General features: G+C 41.2%; 1 long non-coding RNA gene across 1 annotated transcript; it reads left to right on the forward strand.

Moving 5' to 3' along the window:
* Positions 1–5,334: 5,334 nt before the first annotated feature.
* Positions 5,335–11,772, forward strand: LOC131472880 (uncharacterized). Its single transcript, XR_009242145.1, has 3 exons — positions 5,335–5,465; positions 10,209–10,360; positions 11,371–11,772. It is a non-coding gene; the product is annotated as an uncharacterized LOC131472880 (long non-coding RNA).
* The last annotated feature ends 217 nt before the right edge of the window (positions 11,773–11,989 follow it).

Here is an 11,989-nt window from a genome sequence, read left to right on the forward strand (position 1 = left end):
AACTGAGAGCGTATTGCTCATGCGCACTTCTGAAAGCTGAGAAACCAACATTGTGGTTATTATGGTAATTCCACTCGCACTCTTTCAGGAAGCTGAAAAATCAGCGTATTTGTTGCCAGAGAGGCGAGAGTTGGAAAAACACCAGTACATTGTTCCCATTTTTTGGCCTGATTTTGGAAATTGAGAGACAAAGACTCAAAAAAGGTTTGCTCTGTTTCACACTGTTCAAATTTCAAATTTAACACGCAAATCTGTATTTTTCGAAATAAACCTTTTTGTTTTCCTTCATTGTTAATTGTTAGAACAGTATTTTAACATGCAGGAAATTGTAATGTTTGTAAATAGCTGCCAGGTATTGGAAGCTATTCTGGGAAAAGCATTTACTTACAGGACATTTTCTGGTCCTTTTATGCTTAAATTGAGCAAAAAGGGGGGTTACGTGTTAGAGTGTTAAATATACTAAATGAGCACAAGAAGATGGAACAAAGGCGTGGTTTGCTGAAATTGGATTATGAAAGGAGACAGTTTGAGATCCAATGTTTTTTTTCCCTAAAAACTTGATAGAAATCCAAAGGGATTATGTAAGTAAGATTTGATGTAACAGAGTCGTGAGGCACTAAAGTGGCCAGTAAATGGACTCTGGACTCTGGAGAGAAAACTCACCATTGTGATTCTACTGTAGTAGGATGTTTGCATCCCTGTAGCAATACGGCAAGTTTTTTGTTTTCTTCTGAAACAATATTATACCTTTATTGAAAAAATCATATATTTCTTTCCACTGGTGGTTTTTTACGATTTTATATTAAAATGAGGACACTAACTTTCTGTCGGCTCACTCTAGTGTTCTGTAAATCCCTAAATTCACCAGCTGCTCACACTGTTTTATCTCACAACTAAATAATGGGTCTGGCTCCGGCTGTATTTACAGGGTAATGAATGGGTACAGCTCTTACCGTCTCGTGCTCACACACAAAAAAGCCAATAGTCATATCCAGGCCATGCTCATGACAAATACGGCACACACACACACACCTGTGGAAGTAATGATCACATTTGTCTGTTTGTGCTAACAGGGTTCATGTTTGTCTCGTACCGTTGTCATGACAGAAACGGTCAGTAAACACATTTGAGAGCAAAAATACAAACGGACATGATTGAGAAAAACAAACAAGCTTTCAAAGTCTGAAATGAAATCACTAACAAAAACAAAGCGCTTGTTAATTTGTCACTTGTGAAGTGAAGTCCACTAAAACGAGTTTGATCCGTGTCCATGACTCTGTTTATTTATGCCTGTAATTAACATGTTTGTTTTGTTGGCTGTGTTTAAAATGTCTGTGGTTATTCAGGGTTGGCCATGTTGGATTTCAAACATTAATTGAAAAAATAAAACAAAAAAACATGTTTTTGATCAGACGTACCATACAGCTTTTGTCACATTTCTGATGGAGAGGGCGCTGCAGAACTCAAAATAATCTATTACCAATGTCTTGTTAAAATATATAAAGCAAAGTAAAAGCACAATTCAACCTGTATAAAAAACAACAACATAAAAATCAATAGGTAAGTCACCATCAACGTCTGTTTACCAGAGATAATGTGGTCACTGCATGGTACAATGTGAGTGAGTGGCATTTTTAAAGTCCAGTCTGTTCTTGTTTGGTACTTTTAAATGGGTTTATATTCCCCTGTGATGCATCATAAGAAAGTTCCAGGTAATGTGCAGCATTTTAACATTCATTTTCATGACATGGTAGAAGTGAAAACACAATTCAAAAATTGAAAGGCAGCGAATCATAGAATCCATTTCCTCTGTCCATTCAAAGTGCATAAATGACGTGTTCAACTCGACAGTCCAGAAACGTTCATTCTAGCTCCCAGAATGTAATACTCTAAACTACCTTCTTCTCTTTGGCGAGTGTGAGTTGGTTTGTTTACCCTGACTGTTTCCACTGCACTTCCTTCCTCAGAAGTGTCACGTGACGCCGCTGTGACCTCCGGTGTTACGGTGTGTCCAGGTTGGAGTGACACTTCTGAGGAAGATTGCAGGAAGCGCAGTCGAAGCTGTCAAGGTAAACACACAGACTTCCACTCGCCAAAGAAAAGAACGTAGCTTAGAAGATTGTAACCTTCTCAGAAATGATGTTAAACTTTACCAACAGACTGAACTGACACACAGGTGACTGACAGAGCAGCGTGTCTCGAGAACTCACAGCAACTGGGTAAATAAAGTGATTAGAAGGGTCTTCACTGTATACTAGTGTAAGGATGATAAAGGAAACATCTGAACTGTTTGTCCACTAAAAGCTCTCTACAGAGAACAGTACAGCGACTTCATTGATATTCATTCATTCTTTATTGATATTCACATATTCACTTTCTTTTGCCAGACAGTTCCAGAGTTTTATGGTTATACTTAATTAAAGAGTAACTTACATTGAAATGCTCATGTTAACATGTGCAATTTAGACATTGAGTTACACGGCACATGCATTTTATGTAACCATTTAATTAAAAACAAGCTAATTGTCGTGCTATTTTTGATTTGCAATTAACTACAACATTTGATTGAGTTTGTATTTGATTGTTGAAAAAAAGCTGAAAAAATTGTGTTTTAGTTACACTTTTTTATAATTATTTTGTTTAATGTGCAACCAAAACAAGTTCATCAAGAATGTTTGGGAAACTAATCAGATCGAGTATGTCAATTGAAAAGTATGAAATAAAAGCCGCTTCATTGAGAAATCTATATTTTATATTTACTTTTCAGGTTTTACAGTGCTCATATATTAAACGTAAACAGAGAATTTGATGAAAGCGTACAAATTCCTGTTTGTAGACATAAATTGGGCTTTTGGCACAGAAGGAAGCAGTGATAACAGCCTGGTGCACAGAAGCACTTCCTGTGGACGATGGAGGGTCCAACCTCATTATACTCCTGTTTGCTGATCCACATCTGCTGGACAGAAGGCAGAGAGGCAAGAATGGAGCCGCCGATCCACACTGAGTATTTCCTCTCCGGGGTGATGTTTTCTAAAAAACAAACACATATGTTAATCTGGGACTTTGGACCTTGTAATGTATGTGTAGATTCTCGTTCATCTCGGTAATAGTTTTCCAGAAGACAGTGAATCTGTAACAACTGGAGATGGGTCACTTCTTCAGTTCTCAGCTTAACTGAAGGAGTCTGTTTAGAGCTGAAGAAGCCTCTTGTATGATAGATGAAACTTCTATGGGTCCACTTGTTACTTGATTAAGTTGTTTTTCTTGAAATGTTACTGTACAAGTGTAGTGTAAATGTATATGTGGGGTCAGAGCAATGCACTTCCTTTATAATTACATGCATATACATGGTGGTTTCACCTGACAGGACAGTGTGGGTCTGGACAGATGTTCTCAGTCATCTCAAGAATCCCAGCAGACTCCGTAGCCAAGTTAGTGAGTTTCACGTGCTCCTTTTCCACACATGGGTTAAAACCGTTAAGTTAGGGCTTGTGTATGCAGCGGTGCCTTATACACACAAATAAAGAAAATCTGGTACTCCTTGGTGTCCTGGCAGCAGAAACGCTCATTGTTGGTGGTGATGACCTGACCGTTGGGCAACTGTTTGCTTTTCTCCAGAGAGGAGGAAGAGGCAGCGGTAGCCATCTCATTCTCTAAGTCCAGAGCGACACAGCACAGCTAGAGGGATCAGTTGAAGGTTGAATTTCTTTCTTTTCTTTTTTTGATGCCAAACAAATGTTTATATTACATTATGTAATTGCCGCGTCACTGTGGCTAAGCTTAGTTCTCTGTCAATACACATCTTATGCACTGGTTGTGACAAAAGAGTATAGAGCATGTGTTCAGTCAGGATCCTCATGAGAATATCTGTGAGGTTCACGATTATCACCGGAATCCAGGGAGAGAAAAGTGTTTCTCACCATGTTTATGGTGCTGTGAGACGCAGGCGGGGCTCAAAAAGAGCTGCACTTGTGGGAATTGCATGTGAGAGCCAGTGTGAAAGGTCTCATTAGTTAATGTGTGCCGAGATGGAAACAGAGACACACGCCGCAGTCGTAACGTGCTGCACATACATCCAGTGTCAGTAAAGTGCTGCTGAAGACGGATATCCTGCCCTACCCTGATGTTTACGCTCACGTAGTATGATCTACCACGCCAAACATCAAAGCCTCACATTACAATTACAATGTAGACATCTTCCTTTGCATTGCAAAATAATCCAGACCCCGCCTGTAATACTGCAAGGGTGCAGCTGTGCAACACAACCGGATTCACTGACTGCATCTACAACACATGATTTTAACTGCTAAAGAAAGAGGTGTGCATGACATTGAAGCACAAAAGAAAAAGAATCTATTGTCAGCCGGTAAAGACCTGAAAGGACCATTGAACTGAACCTAACAAGTAATTCCACATTCAAAATCAGTGATGTCACTTGCTTATTTGCCTCCATTGTTATCCAACGTGACATTAATGATGACATAACGCTTCTTCATTATGAGGACTGTCTTGTTTATTTTGAAATCAGTCCACATACACCGTCATTACGCTGTATTCATTCTCTTCTCCTTTGTGTATTGATCCGCAGCTGAAAATAGTTCCCACCCAATACACAATTTACCCCCGCTGGAGCAACGTGTGATCTAACCAACAGTGATGTTGATGTTATAGGAGTTACTGAGCCTTTACCAAATTAAATTAGATATTTGTGACGTGTTTTATCGACTTCTGTCTCCAGTAGGAAGGCATGTGTTTGGAGCTGCAACAGACAGTACACAGTCCTTGAAGCATACTGTTTTTGTCTTTTTATTGGATACACTCCATATAACACGTAGGAGTTTTTTAATGTGTCTGATAAAAAGAATATATATATATGTCACATACTCTGTGCTTTGTGTGGGTTTATCACCTTTCTCAAGAAGGAGATGATGAGCACAGGGTCACGCAGGTCACAGTCCTGTCCAACAGGCCAATAATGCATGTGACAAATGTGAACCTGTATGGATTTATTGATCGCTCCTCTTTTTGTTTGTCTTTGGTTCACAGAGGCTCTCACTCAAGTTTAATGCTCAGTCCGAGTCATAAATATTTCCTCCAGTCAGCTGCATGCCTCTGTTTTTACACACTCTCTCTCACCTCCTCCTTTTGTGTGACCGGCATCTTTCTTTGAGTGGATTTGTTATGTCCCTCTTGTTTCATTGCAGGCTAATCTTCCTCATCAGCACTGCTTTGGCCTGCTCCTTCACCTTCCCACACTTAGAAAGACTGTTTGTAATAAAGATTGTAATCTAACGGCTAATCTTTATGGCTCTCTTCAGGGGTATAGGGCACAGAGCCTGGCTGGATGATTTGCCAGAGATGTGGCGACTGTCTGGAACCTTAAGAAGTTTGAAGGGAGAAGTTTTCACAAGCGTTCCGATGCAGCGGCTGTCACTACTGGAGTTTGTCAAATGCGAAGCCAAAAGGTGTGTCAGGTTGTATTTGTTTAATGGTGATGCTCATTACTTAGAACTTTTCTCACTGCTCCGTTTTCCTGCCATATACTCAGGCAATTACTCAAAAGAAGCTCAGGAAGGCGTGTGTGTGTGTGTGTGTGTGTGTGTGTGTGTGTGTGTAAAATCCTCTCCCCCCACTTTCTCTCTCCTGGCTAGCAAAGCAACATATATCTGTCATAATGAGAAGCAAGCAGTGCTTTACCACCAAGCTGCCTCTCATCACTAACATAGCACAAAGAGATTTACTAATGCAGGCTGTTAACACAGCCAGTTTTATACACGGCCTGGTTTTATACAGCTGTGCAGCAAGCAGTCTCTGGACAGCATGCATTATACACATCTAATTAAGTCTTCACATGTCTATAATAAACCACATTATGCCTTTGGGGCAAGAGGGCAAGTCAGGAGCTGGCTTTGGGTTTATATGAGATCGTCAGCTGGCAGTGCGTGTATGTAGGTGTGCGTGCACACTCATGTGTTGTCTATGATAAGCTATTTAACTTTCACTAATTAACCCAGAATAAATCAGGGCAGCACAGTAAATATTTGTTGCGAGGGAGGGAGTAAGGGGACGGAGAGGCTCTCTGTAGTGCCATCGCACTGCAGGATGACATGGAAGGAGTGAGTTTGTGTTAGGGGGAGAGAAGCACAGAGAGGGGGGACTGAGTGAAAGAAGAGACTGTGACTGTGAGAGAAGAGAGAGCAAGGCTGAGGAGGGCAGCCAGCCAGCTGTTGGTATAGCTTGATTGGCCTGTGGAGAGCTGCCTCTGTCTTTTCATGGCACCAGTAAAGTGCAGTGCTTCCAGTGGCAGGTGGCCGCTGCCCATCGTCCTCCTCCCCTGGGAGGACAGAGGCAAAGATCATCAGTAGCTCTGCTCTTTTTTATTAAACACCTTCATGCTCTGCAGCTCCACAGCTACCAACAAGAAAATAGAGAGGGATTTCACACGGAATACCTAATCGGCACATAAAAGTCCAAAAACAATTTTTAATGGTACATCACCACTGTACTCGCTTTTGCTTTCTCTCACATCAAAGGTTCGGAAGACTCGGTGCTATAAAATCAAAGAGGCTTCAAACAGCCCACACAGATTTACACAGGTCGCTTCAAACGGGGCATAAAAGTACGTCGCACTTGCCTGTCCTTCACGAAGCTGACTTTGGCAGTTGGATGGATGAGGGTACAGTAAACCAGGGGAAAAGCATAGGCCTGTAAGTGCTCTGAGTGCTTTTCCCCCACGCAGCTTGACAGCCAGGTCCCGGTCACCGCATTTGTGACAATCAGGCTACCTCACATCATCAGCTGATTTAGTTGTTGCCATGACAACATAGGATACAATAACTCATGTCTAGGTGTCAGCCTCAGCTCCATCTGAGTTGATAGTCCTCATATTTGTTCTTTGCAGTGCCAGAAAAACTGAATTTCCACATTGGTAACTGCACAAGGCAAACTCCATTTTTCTCTCTGTCTCACATCTCAGTTTTCCCTCTGACTTTGTGTTTTATTTTCACTCTCCTCTCTCGTGTCTCTCCCCCGGGGCGTGTAATTCAGTTCTCTGAATACACTTCATGGTGGAAGAGTGTGAAGACTCATTTAAGCCTCCCTAACACTTGTGTTTTTAGGTTTTTTTTTTTTTTTTAGCAAATGTTTCTTATTTTCATTTGCTTTGAGTCCTGGACATTATTTTCTGTCTTTGACCAGTAATTCAGGTATTCCAAAGATTATTCATCTTGGAATCGGAAATGAGATTCAAGCACTCAATAGTGCAAAATCATTTGTTTTGAAATGCAATTTATGGCAGGAACCGTTTTTCTAAATGGTCACTACCTGTCACAAAGTGGCATCATTTTATAATAATAATATAATAAAAATAAACTTTATTTGTATAGCACGTTTCTTAGCAAATTTAACAAAGTGCTTAACAGACGTAATCAAATATTACAAGGCAAGGGAAAACATGAAGCCCAAGAGTTCACACAATGAGTAAGCACTAAGCAACAGTGGAGAGAAAAAAACTCTATATTAACAATCAAACAATGGTACAAAATATGTTAAACTAAAGCCAATAACATAAGACAAAACAACAATAAAACACAAACAACAAGAACAGTCTAATTTTAATAATAGTAATAATAATGGTAATAATAATGTGTTTATTGAAGCATGTTTTCAGTCAAAAATAAACCAAGATAAATGTAGTAAAAGCAAAAATGAACGATAGTCACCCTATCAGACTTTGGCTATTATCCGGAGAGAAGAAGTGGTTCATTTCTTAAACTGTTCTCTTTGTTATTCAGATTAAGTCCATTGTGCAGCCTCAGCACCGGCGAAGGCTGCGCACAGATTCAAAAGTTCTCTAGTTAAATAACTAAAAGGTGAGACAGACTGATTCGACAAAAGCTTTGAAAGGACATATTGTAACACCGCTGCTCCTCACAAAGGTTATCTCCCTCGCCTGTCCTTGAAACGTTTCAAGCACGTCAGCAGACATTTTGCAGAGCAAATCCGCCTCTGTAGATATACATTTATATACTGTATGTGCTAGCTTTTAGCAAATGGCTGTCCATATGTAATTAGGACTCTAGTCACATTCAAATGGAGAGCTTACTTGGCTCTCTGTTGCAAGCTGTGGCAGTGAGAGCTTTCTGCTTGTGGATATAAGCTGGCAAGAAGGGCAGGATATGGGTTGGCAAGAAGGGCGCCATGTCACTCCCGACCTCTCGGAGGAGCTTTGCTGTGAGGGGAACAATGACATGCGTCATGGTCCGCCAAGTCCTGCTCCGGCACTGTAATAATACCCAATTATAACCTGGACTAATTGGAAGGGCGCTTTGTTTTTCTTTCTGTTATTTCAGAAAGCTGACAGCAACAACTCATAGAAGGATCGATGGCGGATTACGAGGCTCATGGAGCTGCATAGTGAGGAGGGCTCAGACTGAGGCTGCAGCTCTCATTAAAACCTGGCTTGATCTGAGCCTAGCTCTGGGAAAGGGGGGGTGAAAAAGGCAAGGAAAACCAGCAGAGGGGGCGACAGACAAAAAAAAAAAAGCTTGTGGAAAACAAGAAAGACAGAAAAGTTGACAGTCGCCTTTGGACTTGGCCTCTGCTGGACTCTTATAAATGGGTATTGTTCCCCATGAAGCACACAGCCAGTGTTTACAGTTTCCCATAAAAGAGGGCTTTATTCCTGCTCAGGGATGCATTGTAACAAGATAATTTGAATAGCCGAGGTCTTACCACAAAGCTATAAACATTTATTGGTAGTTGACTTGGAGAATAAAGAATGAGCCATGCAACCTCTGCAGGATGCTGCCGCCTGACTCCTGATGACACAACCAACAATCCGAGCCTGACCGTCGTCATCACGAGAGAAATGAAGCAAGAAGGGACTAGGGCGGAGACGGACGGAAAGGGAAAAATGCAAAGAAGTGCATAAGCTGACACATAACAGAGAGATGGATAGCGGGAGTGATCGCTAAAAGAGAGGATGCCGGTCCTTTGATGTCCCCTTTGACTCTTCCCCAAATGAAATGGTGGTGTCTTGTTTTTATGTTTGATCACAGAGTCTTCTGCCAGAGCAGACCCACGGGAGCAGCCAGACATGAGGCTGAATTCGATTAGACAGTAATCGGAGATGGACATGCGATGGTGCACTCGGTGTCGGCAAACCGCGGGGAGCCCATAAGCAAACGACCACCATGACTTTCCATTTCAGTGGCATTCATCGTGGTGGCCATTTGAAATGTGTTTGTAATGCACGCTCTGTGCTCCAAAGTCAGGCCGTGTTTCAGGGTTTGTTTATAATTCTCACAACTGTCCTCTGGAGTGCCAGCAGTAATATTATCAGGTGATAAGAGAGGAGCCATTAATGAATAACCCACCAACCTGATCCCAGGGCTGCTGCGTGTACTGTCTCTAAAGCAGTTCAGCTCTTGGGGAGTTATTTTTTTTTTGCAGTGTATTGTGTTTTCTGTCAGAGGCTCACATCCACACACAATCCTCTCGCAGCGTCTCTGTGTGTGTTTCTCGGCTGCTGTTTTCCTCCTGCCTCACTTGGCATTCTGTTCATTCTCCAAGATGTTTCCAGCGTAACCAATGATTAACAATTATGCCAGTGCATCTAATTAATGCTGACTAATTATGAGGTTGAGATGCTGACAGGGAACCGGGGGTAGAATGGGGAGATTGCAGCATTAGAAATGGCCTAATCATGAGAGAAGAAGAGGTTGTAGAAGAGGAAAAAAAAAAGACAGAGAAAAGAGAAAGGGAGAAGATTGCGAATGAGTGTCTTATAATTGGCATGCTCCGTTTTGGTCTCTGGAATTTTAGCTCATTACATAAAAATATGGATAACTTGTGCATAAATTTATAGTTGGTACACTTACTCATCTAATTTGTTGGCCATGTGGATCAAAAAACAAGGATTTCTTTCTTTTTTCTTTTGGAACTGGGTAGGAATTATGTTCAAACCAAACACGGCCCCCAGAGTGGCACAGAAACTCAGGCCATACACTAATTATATTCATAAAAACGCATCTGATTTTTTTCCAACACTAATTTTCTGTTCATTTGTCAGCAATTGATGCGCCAAAATGTAGTGAGCACAAATACCCTGCAGGAAACACACCCCAAGACCTTAGTATATAGACATCACATAAACTAATGATGTCTCTCTCTTCATTTAATCTGGTTTTTTTCACCCCACTTTACAGTCCTGAAGAAGCACACCACAGACCTCAACCCACTTCCCCACCTCAAGCAATACTTCATCAGGAAAATAGCCAAGAAAAACGACCTCTCTCCATGGCTCATAATGAGGCTGCATGGAACATTCATTTGCATAGCCAGTGTCTACAGCCCTACGGTATGTTGGAGCTTTATGTTCGATGACGTTTTTATTCCTACAGGCATTCTGTAAGGGCTCCATAATAATGTCCAAAGAAGAAAACACATCATATATTAAAGGGGACATGATTTTTGCTTCTTATTCAAATGAGCACATCTAAAGAAAGCTAAGGCAGAGGGAAGAAAGGGTTTGGGGAATTACCAAGAGAATAGTAATTATATTCAGAGGAGCCTGTGATTTAGAGTGCATGTTTGTTGTTTTTGTCTTCCTGGGTGAGCAGAGGTACAGGAAGCTGGGTGAAGACGGGTGTCCTAACTGATCGTCCGAAGTGAATTAAACCAAGTGATTGACAATAATTGAAACCGCACGAAGCACGAGGCCAATCACTGGGGCTGAGGCTCACTTCTGCAGATACACTGTCACTGTTTAAGTCAAGGGTGTGGAGAGGTTCTTTGTCATTCTGTGAGGTACAGTAGTGTCCACTGAGCTCTGAGAGGGTGAGGTTTCACCTTAGCCCCTGAGCTAGACTTTGGTGATGTTTGTCAATACGGTGTTGTACACGAGAGGCTTAAGTCTAGCGGAGTCAAAACAACCGTTTGTGATTGAGATATTTCATTCACTAGTGTTTCCACTCGACAGACCTGAGTGGATTCCCTCCGCCCCCCCCCCCCCCAAGTCTTCATCCTTTCAGCGTCAGGCTAAGAAGCATTAGGTTTGATGGGAAGCTTAAATAGTAAATCGATAGCGCAGCTGCATCTGTCATGGTTCTTACATTCCATCTAGTGTTTCAGCCAGTCCCATCGTTTCATTGAAATCTTGTTGTGGACTCATCGCCTCCCCTTTGCCTGGTGGTTTGCCTTCACATGACTCTTATCCTTCCTGCCACTGCTCTGTACTGTTACCCACACAGCTTGTTGACAAAAGCTGGACATACAACATACGTTTTGTTGACGTTCGGCGTAAGTTTTTGATACAAGATTTCAAGAGTTAATTTATAATTGTTGGGCAATGTTTGTTGTTCATTTTAGGTGTGAAGACCAATCATCTGTACCCAAACACCTGTTGGACAGTCACATGGTCGATCGTAGCCACGACTCAATTCCTCATCATCAGCGCCTTTATAGGACATTCTTGTTGGCAACAAGTATTTATAACAGTAGTGCAGTGTATGGCTCGTAGCAACTGCACATGGAAGAACAATAAAGAAGTTGTAAAGTAATTAGAGTGTAGATAACGTTAACTATCACATTAACAACAATCTATTAGTTGTTTTTTGGATTGCCAGTTTATAACCCTTGGTCATGAGCACATAAATAGTGAGCTTTGGCTCATTACTGCAGGTGAGTTATTAATACTCTTACTTGTGAGTTACAATTAAACAACACCATTTCAATCTTGCACCTCTGTCATTAGCCCTACATTCATGTTTAAGGTCGTCAACATCAGATAAATGTGTACAAAAATGACAAAGAGGAGTTTTTAAAAACGTTTCACGCCTAAAAGAAAAGGAAATATTAAAATTCAAACATTGCACACATCCTTTTTTTTTCCAAAGCTATCCTTACTTAAAAGTTCATTAAGTTGCAGTGAACTGTGAATGGAGCAAATTTAAATGTGAGCAGAATTACGTATTAAACCCTTCCTTTT

The sequence above is a fragment of the Solea solea genome, chromosome 14 (genome assembly GCF_958295425.1).
Source record: "Solea solea chromosome 14, fSolSol10.1, whole genome shotgun sequence".
Lineage (NCBI taxonomy): Eukaryota > Metazoa > Chordata > Actinopteri > Pleuronectiformes > Soleidae > Solea > Solea solea.